The sequence below is a fragment of the Microtus ochrogaster genome, chromosome X (assembly GCF_000317375.1).
Source record: "Microtus ochrogaster isolate Prairie Vole_2 chromosome X, MicOch1.0, whole genome shotgun sequence".
NCBI lineage: Eukaryota > Metazoa > Chordata > Mammalia > Rodentia > Cricetidae > Microtus > Microtus ochrogaster.
In genome coordinates this window covers 24,269,275-24,281,861 of record NC_022026.1, presented here as the reverse complement: position 1 = coordinate 24,281,861, position 12,587 = coordinate 24,269,275, and the positions used below count along the sequence as shown (strand labels likewise).

Here is a 12,587-nt window from a genome sequence, read left to right as displayed (position 1 = left end):
GGCCAGCCAAGAGCATTCTACTTACAGAATTCCCTAGGTGTAGCCAAGGAGGAAAAGTCAAGAACAAGTTGAAAGGATGCGGTAGAATGTAAGAGTGTATTGGGGGACAGAACTAGGCTGTGAGATGACAGGTGGGGGTGTGGGAGGAAGATGCCAAACACATCACATTGTTGATGTTAAGAGAATCAATTCAAGGATGGGAAGCCATGCACACTACAGGATGTAAGCGGTTCAGGGTAAAGGATGCAAATCATTCAGAGTGTCAGAAGCTAGACCTAGCTATCTGGTTTGCGATGAAGATGGAGATGGCGGTAGTTGATACCAGGAATCTGGTCAGGCAGAATAAGAAGCTGGCAGATACTTCTCTGCTCATCTACCGCTTTCAGGGTTACAGAGAAGGATGTATGTCTAACAAAGCTCTCAGTTCCCTGAAAATCCCAGAATGCTCTGAATTTCTTTAGTAGAAAGAGGCTGGGAGGTTTTAGGGCCAATCTTGTGCATCTGTGATATGTGGGTGTCCACTGTATGAGGGGGGTTTTAACTTACTGTTTTGGAAAGATGATAAAATATGTCTGCCCGCCATTTCCTCAAGAGATTTTGGTCAACAGTAGTAGCACAAACACCCTGGACTCTGGTACAAGGTTTCCTTTTTCATAGATTCAGGCTCTAGAAGCGAGAAAGATGGTTTTCTCCCTCCAGGCCTGGGAAGAGGAAGCTTCCTGAGCTCATGCTCCAAGAATATCTCTCTAGAAGCCACACATTTGGCCGGCGCTTCAGCTACTGGCAGAGTGGGCTGTCCAGCTGCCTGAGAGGCCTGCATTAAGAGCTGACAACAGTAGATCAACATAGAAGTCACTGCCCTACAGCGGGGAAGACAGGAAATGGGTGACTACAAAAGTCAGCAATCTCTCTAAAGTCAGCCTAGGTCAGGGCCTCTGGAGGAGTTGTAATAGGCTTTGTGCAGAACTCTGGATGATAATGATGTCGAACAAGATGATGATGGATGATAATGGCGCTGATGATGACGGTAATGCAATGGTGGGTATTCGTTGAACATGTACTGTGTAGCAGACATTATGCTAAGTGCTTCATTTATATGTATATAATAAATACATGCATATATATGTATATATGGAGTCTCACTTAAGTACCATAGCCACCCTGAAAGGCTCTTATTAAACTTTTTTCTGCTGCTTCTTTTTTGTTATTTACTTACATATCTATTTATTTTTATTTATTTATATTTTTGATATTATAATTTAATTACACTATTTCTCTTTTCCCTCTCCTACCTCCAAACTCTATAGATTATCCCCACTATTCTTCAACTTAATGTTCTCTTTTTTCAAAAATTATTGTTTTGAATGCATATATATTTTTATGCACATATAGATGTAAATACAACTTGTTGAGTCCATATAATGTTACTTGCACGTATGTTTTCAGGCCTGACTTTGCCACAAGAAAACTCAGAGAAGCTAATAGGTTTGTCCAAGATTACCAGCTAGTGAGTGACTGAGGTCAAGTTCAAATGCATTCAGTCTGACCTCAGAGCCTGGGACCTGAGTTCTCTGCTTGAGGAAAGCACTGAAAGTATCTATATTACCCCCCCCGCCACACACACCTTACTGTGATAAACATCTGACCAATGCCACTCAAGTGTGCCTTCTGTTTTACTTTGGCTTGGGTTAGAGACTGCCGTCCCTCCTGACAATGAAGGCCTGGTAAGGAGAGCGCCTGGAGATTGCAGGCTTACCCAAATCCATGGATCCCCTTTGATTGGGCAAAAGACTCAGAGTCATCGTTCCAGTCATGCAGAAAACGATTGGTTTCCAGTATACATTCTAATCATGTTCCCTAGGGACTCACTGGATCACACACCCCACTGACAACCCCTGAGACAGCTCATTGTATGAGAGACCAGCTTCTACAACTGTTTCCCAAGTACATTATACCAGTCTTCACACATTTCCAGCAAGATCATGGAACACCAAGACACAGAGGCCAACTGGCCATACCTTGACTCTTAGTGACACATTGTTTAAATTTCTTTTTCACGGGCTGGTGGTGGTGCACGCCTTTAATCCCAGCACTTGGGAGGCAGAGGCAGGCTAATCTCTGTGAGTTCGAGGCCAGTCTGATCTACAGAGGAGGTTCTGGGACCGGCTCCAAAGCTACCAGGAGAAAGCCAAAAACTGTTTTTCCATGTATATGTTGACTGTGTGTGGTACTGTATTAAATGAAGACATCACTATATAATGAACATGCTCCCTTCATGTCCCATTCTTCCCCAACCCCTTAATGCCCTTAGTTCTCCAAAATTGTTTTATTTCTACTTTTATTTCATGAAAACATGTATAATTTTATGTATCTATATAAAATCTAGGAACCACAAACTGGAGAAAGCATACTATTTATATTTCTGAGACTGATTTATTTGGCCTAACTATGATTGACTCCAGTTACATCCAGTTTCCTGCAAAAGACTTAACTTTGTTCTTCTTTATGGTGAAGAAGTTTGTCAGTTTTCCTTATTCATTCCTCTGTTGCCGGGCATCTATGTTGGTTCCATAACTGTCCCCTGTGGACAATGGTGAAGTAAATGTTGGTGTGTAAGTCTCTCAGTGATACGTTGATGTGTAGCTTTGAGGAAAAGACTTAGGACTGGTACATCTGGGTCAAGTGGTAGTCTAGTTTGAGTTTAAGTTTTCTTTTTAAGGAATCTCCCCATATTGATGTCCCTAGTGACTGAACTAGTTTGTCACCCAGCAGCATGTAAAAATTCCCTTTAATCCACATCCTGCCCAGAATTTGGTGTTACTTGCTTTTTAAAGACCGTCTTTCCAAGTCAGGTGGGGTGGAATCTCAGTGTAGTTTTGACTTGCATTTTTTCTGATGGCTAGTGAGATTTGAAGATGTTTTCATGTGTATTGGCTATTTGTACTTTATCTTTTGAAGATTATTCATTTCATTTTCTGTACCAGGCTTTTTCTTTCGGGGCAACAACCAGCTCCCAAATCATGATATGGAGATTTTTTTTTATTAGTTATGAATGCACAACCTTAGCTTAACTCTTTTTTGGCTCACTCTTTTAACTTAACCTGTTTCTCTTTATCTACCTTTTGCCTTGGTACTTTTTACTTTCTTTTCTTCTGTATATCTTACTTCCACTGCTTCTTGTGTCTGCTTGTTGGTGGCTGCCTGGCTTCTTGCCCCAGCCTTGTCCCTCATTCTCTCCTTCTTCTCCTGTTCTTTTCTTCTCTTATTAAGCCTAGATTGCTTCTCCTATTTATTTTCCCTGCATTCTAGCCCTACCTATCTTTCCTCTTGCCTAGCTATTGGCCATTTAGCTCTTTATTATGCCAATCATGTGCTTTAGGCAGGCAGGGTGAAACAGATGCAACATATCTTTACATAATTAAGCACACATCCTTACATCACTAAATGCAGCATCAACAAAAGTAACACACCTTTACACAGTTAAAGTAATATTCTACAGAGTAAACAAATGTAGCACGTCTTTACCCTGCTAAAACAATATTTCATAAAAATTATACATTTGTTTATTAGGTGTTTTGATTCTTCAGTTCATTGTATATCCTAGCTATTAATATTAGGTCAGCTGTATAGCTAACAAATAATTCTCTACTATTCTAAAGTTTGTATCTTCACTTTATTAGCTGTGCATTTTTGTGAGAAAACCTTTTTGTAATCTCATGAGATCTCATTTGTCTAATGTCAAAATTATTTACTAGACGAATATAGTTTGATTTGGAAGGCCTTGCCCATGCCTACATCTTAAGTTCTTTTTCCTTTGACATATACAAAGTTTCATGAATTGCATTAATGTTTTTGACACATGTGGAGTTGAATTAATTTTGACATTTATTTATTTATCTCCCACTATGTGTATGTGAGTGTGCACCATGGTGCATAAAGAGTTGCCAGAGGACAACTGATCGGAGTTACTTCTCTTCTTTTAACACATATACCCGGGTCCTCGTCCCCGGTATTGGACTTGGGTCACCAGGCGTGACAGCAAGTACCTATACATCCTGAGCCATTTCACTGGCCCTGGAATTGGTGGACAGGGCAAGAGACAGAGATCTAGTTTCATTTTCCCACATATGGGTATCCAGCTTTCCTAGTAGCGGTTGTTGAAGAGTGTCTTTTCTTCACTATGTATGTCTGGCATCTTTGTAAACAAGTCATATGGTTGTAGTTGTGCAGGTTTATAAATGGGTCCTCTACTCTGTTCCATCAATGGATGTATTTTTGTGCCAAGATTTGTGTTGCTATGACTCTGTAGCACACATTGAGCTGGGGTATGGTGATGCAACCCAGGGTGTTGTTTTTGCCCTAGGATTGCTTTGGTTAGTCAGGATCTTTTGTACTTCCATACGAATTTTAAGTTTTCTTTTTATTTCTGTGAAGAATAACATTGAAATTGAAATATTTTATTAAACTGGGTGGCATAAACCCATTTTCATGTAAGTTTGCCATGTACTTCAAGTATATTCTCCTTCCCTGGTGCCCTCCCTTCCTTTCCCCTTCCTCCTTCCATCAGTACCCACGGTCCTCTGAGATAATTTCACATCTACTTTCATGTCATTCATGCACATATGATTTTATGTATCTATATAAAATCCAGGACTTACGCATGATTGAAAACACGCAATATTTGTCTTTCTGAGAGTGATTTAATTTGTTTAATATGGTTGTCTCCAGCTGTATACATTTTTCTATAAAGGATATGACTTTATCCTTTGCCACGGCTTAAAAATTTTCTATTGTATAAGATGAACTATAAATGGCCAGTAACCATATAGAAAATGTTCAACCTCATTAACCATGAGAGACATGCAAATTAAAACTACATTGAAGTTCTGTCTCATCCCAGTCAGAAAAGCAGTCATTAAGAAAACAGAAAATATTGGTCAGGATGTAGACAAAAAGGAATCTTTATATCCTGCTAGTTGAAATGTTAATTAGTTCAGCTACTATGGAAATCAGTATGGAGGTTCCTCAACAAACTAAAAATAAGCAATGAAATTCTGATGGATGCTACATTGAGTATGTAGGCTGTTTTTTTGGCAATATAGCCGCTTTTACAATAATAATTCCTCCAAACCATGAACATGAAAGGTTCTCAAGTTTATTCTTCAGTGTTTTAAAGTTTTCTTTGTAGAGGTCTTTCACTACTCTGCTTATATTTATCCCTATGTTCTTAAATTTATAGTATTTTTATTTTTATATTATAATTACATTTCTGCTCTTCCCTTTCCTCCCTTCAGTCCCACTCATGTAACGCCTTTTCATTTCTCAAAATTGTGACCTTTTTTAAATACACACACACACACATCTCTAGAAACATAAATACAACCTGCTCAGTCTGTGAAATGTTACCTGTATCTATATGATCTCAGGGCTGATCATTTGGTATCAGTTAACTAATTGTGAGCTTGTTCCTTAGGAAAGAAATTCTTTCCATTCTCAGTATTCCCCAGTTCTTTGTGTAGAGTTGAGGCTCCATGAGATTTCCTTCTTCCATGTTAGCTTATCCTTTGATATCATCATTGTGTAGGCAACCATGTTGTTGAGACTTCATTGGTGTAGCCTCTCTGAAACACGGTCTCTCACCAAGCATCCTATTCCTCTCTGACTCTTTGATCTTTCTACCCCTTGTTTAGCAATGATCCCGTAGACTAAGGTGGAAAACTTGTGTTGTAGATGAATCAGTTGGGACAGGGCACCATATGATCTCTTGTTCTCTGCATTTTCATCCTTTGTGCTTTTCTGTAATGGTCTCAGTTTCAAAGAGAAGTTTCTCCAATGAGAAGTGAGAATTACACTTATCTATGATTGTCAGGATAAATATTTAGATTGCAATTAGGGATTGTATTTATTTAGTAAAGTGGCCATTGTAGGTTCTCCTCCAATATTCATGACTTCACTAGACCCAAGTTGATGGATAGGTTTCTAATGCCAGGGATGGTGCTTGCTAAGTGGGCCTCAAGTTCAATTAGTGATCAACAGTTGCGTGCATAATATTCCTATGGTTCAAAAAGTAATTGTGAGCGCAATTATTTTTCTGATTTCTTTCTCAGCATGTTGATTACTGGTATATAGATGACTTCTGATTTCTTACATTAATTCTGTGTCCTGCCAACTCAACAGAAGTGGTTATCAGCTCTAAGAGTGCTCTGGTGTGTCTTTCAGGTCTCGTATGTATAGAATTGTATCATAGGTAAATAAAGATAGCTGGACTTCTTTCTTTCCTATTTTTCCTATTTGTATTCCTTTATTCCCTTCTATTGTCATCAATACTTCAAATATTATGTTGAACAAGAGTGGATACAGTGGAAACCATTGTCTTGTTCTTGATTTTTAGTGAAAATGTTTAGAGTTTTCTCCTATTTAGTATGTTAGATATAATTTTGTTATAGATAATCTTTATTAGGTTGACATATGTTTCTCCCACTCCTTGCTTTTTCAGGCCTTTTATCATGAAAGAATTTTGGGTTTTTATCAAAACCCTCTCCTACATCTATTGAGATGATCTTGCAGTTTCTATCCTTGAGTCCATTTATTGATTTGCATATGTAGGGCCATCCCTGTGTTTCTGGAAAGGGCAGATCACTTCAATAGGAATTTGTGTACTTTATTTCATTTTCCCCAAGGACCCATAACAATGGCTTATAAGTACTATTAGTATTCTTTTGATGACTATGCACACGGATAGCCAGTATTTTACCCTCTCTTAAAGAAGTACCTCAAGTTTTGGTTTCAAACTATAAGAGTTAAGGCGTTTTACAGCTACTTCACAAGGTGGTTTGATCTTCCATGTAACTAATCTTTTCTTTCTTTTGAGAGTCTGACTAGGTAATACGGTCTGAGGTTTTCTTGGCTCTGCCTCCAAGTTCCAGGAGTATAAGCATGGCCACTAATTCTGAGTTTTCATGTGACTTTTTTTTTTTTTTTGGTTTTTCGAGACAGGGTTTCTCTATGGTTTTTGGAGCCTGTCCTGGAACTAGCTCTTGTAGACCAGGCTGGTCTCGAACTCACAGAGATCCGCCTGCCTCTGCCTCCCGAGTGCTGGGATTAAAGGCGTGCGCCACCACTGCCCGGCTTTCATGTGACTTTTTAAATTCAGTTTTGGGGGCAGGGTCTGTCTGGGTCTCCTGAGTACTGTGTCCTGCTTTATATACAACTGTTATTCTGGAAGTTACATACAGGAATGGTCATTGGGTTGGACATTCTTTATTACTCACTTCCACTTTGATGTTTCCCATAGATTCTCTAATTTGTTTAGCATTCTGCAGTCTACCTCCTGCTAGTTAAGCTCACAACACTGCTGCATGCACTCTTGGTGATCTTGATCTTGGCAGGCATATAAAAACGATTATATGTCTTGAAAGATCTGGTATACCAGTCAAAGATACAGCCTATCAGAGATCCTAGAACTACCTAAAAGAAAAGAAGAATCTGTGTAATTGTGCCTGTGCTGAGATTTTGATTAGGCATACTCCGATGTACAATGTCCCTGATATCACTAGGACAGCACAGGAATCATAAGTTTACCAGTCATTATCGGCTTTCCTCCTTCATGCGTGGTTCTGTTCTATACCGTTTTATATTAGGTATGGTCATGTGACTTTCTGTGGCTCATGAAAAACAGGAGCAGAAATGACACAAGGTTATTTCTGCGTGGAAATTTTAAGTCGTCTTAGTCTTTGTTCATAGCGCAACAATCAGAGGAAACAGACTGAGTAGGAGACACTGTTGATTTTGAGTTCAGGTGATTATTCTGCTCAGAGATTTAACCAACTTGGCGCAAACAGGTAACACCAGCAAGAAGTAAATGTTTTTGTTCTAAGTACTAAATTTGAGATTTACTTTTTACTAAAGCATTTCTTAACCTGTTTTGATGATCAGGCAACAGTTCTCCTTCTCAGGGATAAAAACTTAATAAATCAGCACACATACAGGTAACACCTTAAGATTTCAGCTTCCCTTGTCCTCCGCATTACCCACAAACCTCAAAGCTTTGTAAAATTGAAAAGAGTAGGAAGATCAAACTTTGGCAGAATGACTTGGCTTCAGCATAGTAAATATAGGAAAACACTTTCTGTTTTAATTAACTCCAGACTCTTAGAATTAAGCCAAGCCAACTCAGAATGTTATTCATGAAACTGGACGTAAAAGACATTTGGGAGCACAAGAGGATGGCAAGTAGAAAACAGCCTCCCGCTTATCTCTGATGACACTGTCCCTTGAAATCTGCTTAAATTACTCATAGAACACGCGGCCAGCAGCCAATATTGGGGCTGTTTGCACATTAGCTCTTACTTTCTCTCCTTCCGCTCCACTCATCTTCTATTTTGAATTTGCCTCCCAGTTTCTATTTTGCCTTTTCTCTTTGGATTTGATAATTGCACATGCCTTGTTTGGATTTTAGGAGCCTTGGCACTGTTTCTTGGTCCTTTCCACTCCTGGACACTGTGATTTAATAGAAGCCACAGCAATAGCTTCCATTATTGACTACCCATTATGAGCCAGCCACCGGGCTAAGCATTATCTAATTTTATTTAATTCTCACAAGAGTGCTGAGAAGTAGGTATCATTAAATTTTCCATTTTACAGATGAAAAATGAGGCACATAGAGATAAAGTTAGCTCCAGGAATCTCTATGTCCACCAAGCTCTGATTCTTAAAATTTTATTCTGGTTGTCACTTAGCCGTTGACTGGCACCTTCACTAAAGGATCAAATGAAGCAGATACTTTGGGCAATTTTGATAATCAGAGCTGCCCTATGGCTCTTGCCACAACCCATAGATTGACTTTTCTAGCCTTCTTGGACCAAGATGAAAGAGAGAGGCTGAATTAACATTCTGAGTTACTTACTAAATATCACCCTACAAAAGCCTTCAGTCTGGGAAACCCTGAAGTCGTCTCTGCCAGCATCACCCCTGAGCTAACCAAATTGAATACCTTGAAACCCCAAATTCTTTTCCTGAGGTTGAGCCTGTCAATCAGCTTCCAACACTATCTGGAAGGCATTTGAATCTATTTTATTTGGTTAGATTATAGAGGTTTGGCACTTGCCTTGTTTTTAGAGGCTTTTTCTATGCTCTAAATAACCAGCGAGGCTTGTCCGTAGGGGCTACACTTTTCCTCTTGCACTTACTTTTCTAGGAAGCAAACGATAATCAACAGACGCTCTGCAGGAGCCTGGCAGGATGGCACAGTGGAGAAAGATGCTTGTTGCCAGGCCTGAAGCCTTGATTTGATGATAGACCTGTGTGGAAGGAGAGAACTGACTTCTACAGGCTGTCCTCTGACCTTTTATATGCAGGTTGTGGCAACTGTGAGACCCGTGTGCTCGCGCGCGCGCACACACACATGCGTGCGCACACACACACACACAGACACACACACACCATAAACACCATACATATACATCATGAATACACACACACACACACACACACACACACACACACACACACACACACACACACACACACACACAGACACACACACACCATAACTGAAAAACAAAAGAATAAATAAACCAGTGAATAAACAAACAAGCAAAGAAAAATATCCACAGAGATAACCACCCAGGGGCGGTTTACACATATCTCTGCTATTATGCTGCACTAGCAATGCTCTGAACTCCATTCTGGGCCCCAGCACTGACTCCCATGATTTCTTCTGTCCATAAGTTTAGCTTGCATCTCATAAACCAACAATGACCTATAGTTTATGGATCTAGAAGGCCATGAGGACTGCTGAAGTCTCGCTGAGATCACTGAAGCTTTTTCTACAGGAGATGCCTATCTTGTGTCTGTGTGGAGCCTGACTCCCCCTCAGGGCATGGAGCCATACAGTGTGGATGCTCTCTCCATGGTGCTGTAGTTCATCCCTTGCTGTAGTATGAGGGCCAGGCACGTTAGGGTTTCTGGCTAGCTTAGCCCCAAAATAATTACACAGAAAGTCTGCACTAATCATAAACTGATTGGCTCATTAGCTCAGGCTTAGTATTAGCTCTTATAACCTATATTAGCCTGTTATTATTATCTATGTTAGCCACATGGCTCAGTACCTTTTTCAGCAGAGTAGATCACATCCTGCTTCTTCGGTGATCTGGGCAGGAGTAGGTAAAAAGCTTCCTTCTTCCCAGAATACTCCTGTTCTCATTGTCCCACCTCTACTTCCTGTCTGGTTGACCCACCTATACTTTCTGTCTGGCCAATCAGCATTTATTTAAAACATGATTGACAGAATACAGACAATTCTCCCACACCACCTTGTTCCAGATTTTTATCTATATCAAATTCTGCTGCTCTGTCAAGAAGGAGCCTCAATTTTATGCATTTAATAGTCTTCCCTGTACACATTAGGCTATCTACCACCCATTACCTGCAAACCAGATGAGTCAAAGAACTGGGTCACAGAAGGATGCTGCTGACCCATCTCTGTGCCACAAAGTTTATGTCTAAGAATTCTTTGTCTCAGACCATCTCCTGTCTTCTAATTCATTATAAGTTCCCACCGTGAGGAGTCCCACAAGAGGATCAAGATACACAACTGTTACATATAGTCAGGGTGCCAAGATCAGTCCCATGCAGGTGCCCTGGTTTTTGGTTCAGTCTCTGCAAGCTCCTATGAGCCCAGGTTTGTTGATTGTATGGGTCCTGGCACTTCAGGCAGTGTCAGGGGTGGGTTCATTCTCATAACATGGGTCTCAGGGTGAGCCAGTCATTGGTTGGCCATTTCCACAATCTTTGTCACCCTTACCCCAGCACATCCCATAGGCCAGGTCAGCTGTTAAAAACTATGACACCACGAAATTTTAGGGCAAATGGATAAAACTAGAAAAAAATCATCCTGAGTGAGGTAACTTAGGCCCAGAAGGACAAACATGGTATGTGCTCACTTATAAGTGAATATAAACTGTAAAATAAAGGATAACCATACTACAATCTACAGGCTCAGAGAGGCTGGGTAACAAGGGGGGGCTCAAAGGAGGGGGAAGCATAGGTCTCCCTGGGAAGGGGAAATAGAAATTTCACCGGTGTACTGGGAGTGGGTAGAGATGGGAACCTGAAGGATCGGGTGGGGGTGGGGTGGGAGGAGAGTACTGGAAGAGCCGACTAGAGAGAGCATCATTTCAGGGTCAGGTAGAAACCTGGTGCAGGGGAATCTAGCAAAAGGGGAGATGTAGCCTGAACTGGCCAGCTCCTGTGACCAGTGGAGGGAGTGGGACACCAACTCAACCATATAACCTTCAACCTATAGTACTGGGATTTTTGTCTAGGTTGAACTTGTGTAGGTCTTGTGCCCACAGAGGCCTGCAGAGAAACTGTTTATTCTTAAGAAACACAAACCAAGAAGGGCAGTTTGACTGAGTGAAAATACTTAGAGAATTATGGGTTCACTGTGCAGCCTCAACATTCTTCAGCGTCCATAAATCTAGCATTCTAGGATTGAGAACATTGTGAGGGGTATTTTCTTACTCGCTATCCCTTGAAGTTCCTCCTCTAGACTTCTCTAGAGATAAAGATCACGTGGTTCACTCAAAATTGGAATTGATCCATCTTCATTCTCTCTTCCCACAGACTAAGAGTTCAGCGTACTCATGGGAGGCCAGTTGCGGAGCATGCTAAGATAGCATGTTGTTGGTTGTTTTACTCTTTTGGCTTGTTGGAGGGCCAGCCACCCAGCTCCCAAATAAATCACACACACACACATTTCTTATGAATGTCTGGCCTTAGGTTGGTTTGTTTCTTGCCAGATTTTCTTAACTTCAATCATCCCATTTACCTTTTGCTTTTAGGCTTTTATCTTTCTCTATTTCTGTATGCTTTCACTGTTTCTTACTCTGGGGCTTTCCATGTAGCTGGATGGCTGGCCCCTGACGTCCTCCTCTCCTTGTTCTATCTTGCTCCTTTATCTCTTCCCAGATTTCTCCTTCTCTTTATTCTCTCTGCCTGTCAGCCCCACGTATCCTTTCTCCTGCTTTTCTAATGACCGTTCAGCTCCTTACTAGACAAATCAGGAGTTTTAGACAGGCAAAGTAACAGCTTCACAGGGTTAAACAAATGCAACATAAAAGAAGGCAACACATCTTTGCAACATTAACTCAAATGCAGCACACCTTAAAATAATATTCCACGACAATAGCACAATGCACATAGCATTCTGCCCTATAGTTAAGGTAAACTGCTATTTTTCAAGTCATGTCACGCGCGTGCGTGCGTGCGTGCGTGTGTGTGTGTGTGTGTGTGTGTGTGTGTGTGCGTATCTTTTTAGATAAACCAAGCTGAGTTTGAATTCATTGTGTAGCTTATCCTGGCCTCAAAATCTTAATGATCCTTCTGTTGTCTTCTGAGAGCTAACTAGGATTACAGGCCAACACTATCATGCCCAGCTCATTTTTCCACTTCTCTATGCTTTATCTTTTCTCTCTGTTCTTTCTCTGCTACTTTCTTCCTTATTAAATGTATATTTTCTAGTATATCATTAAGATTCCTTATTTTTAGCCATTTTGACAAAGGTTTATTTTCTTATGTATATGTGC

The 12,587-nt window shown here is 40.5% G+C and overlaps 1 pseudogene; it reads left to right on the top strand.

The window, feature by feature from the left end:
- The first annotated feature begins 206 nt into the window (after nt 1-206).
- The window catches only part of LOC101979407, a 90,839-nt pseudogene continuing 78,458 nt past the window's right edge, over nt 207-12,587 (top strand).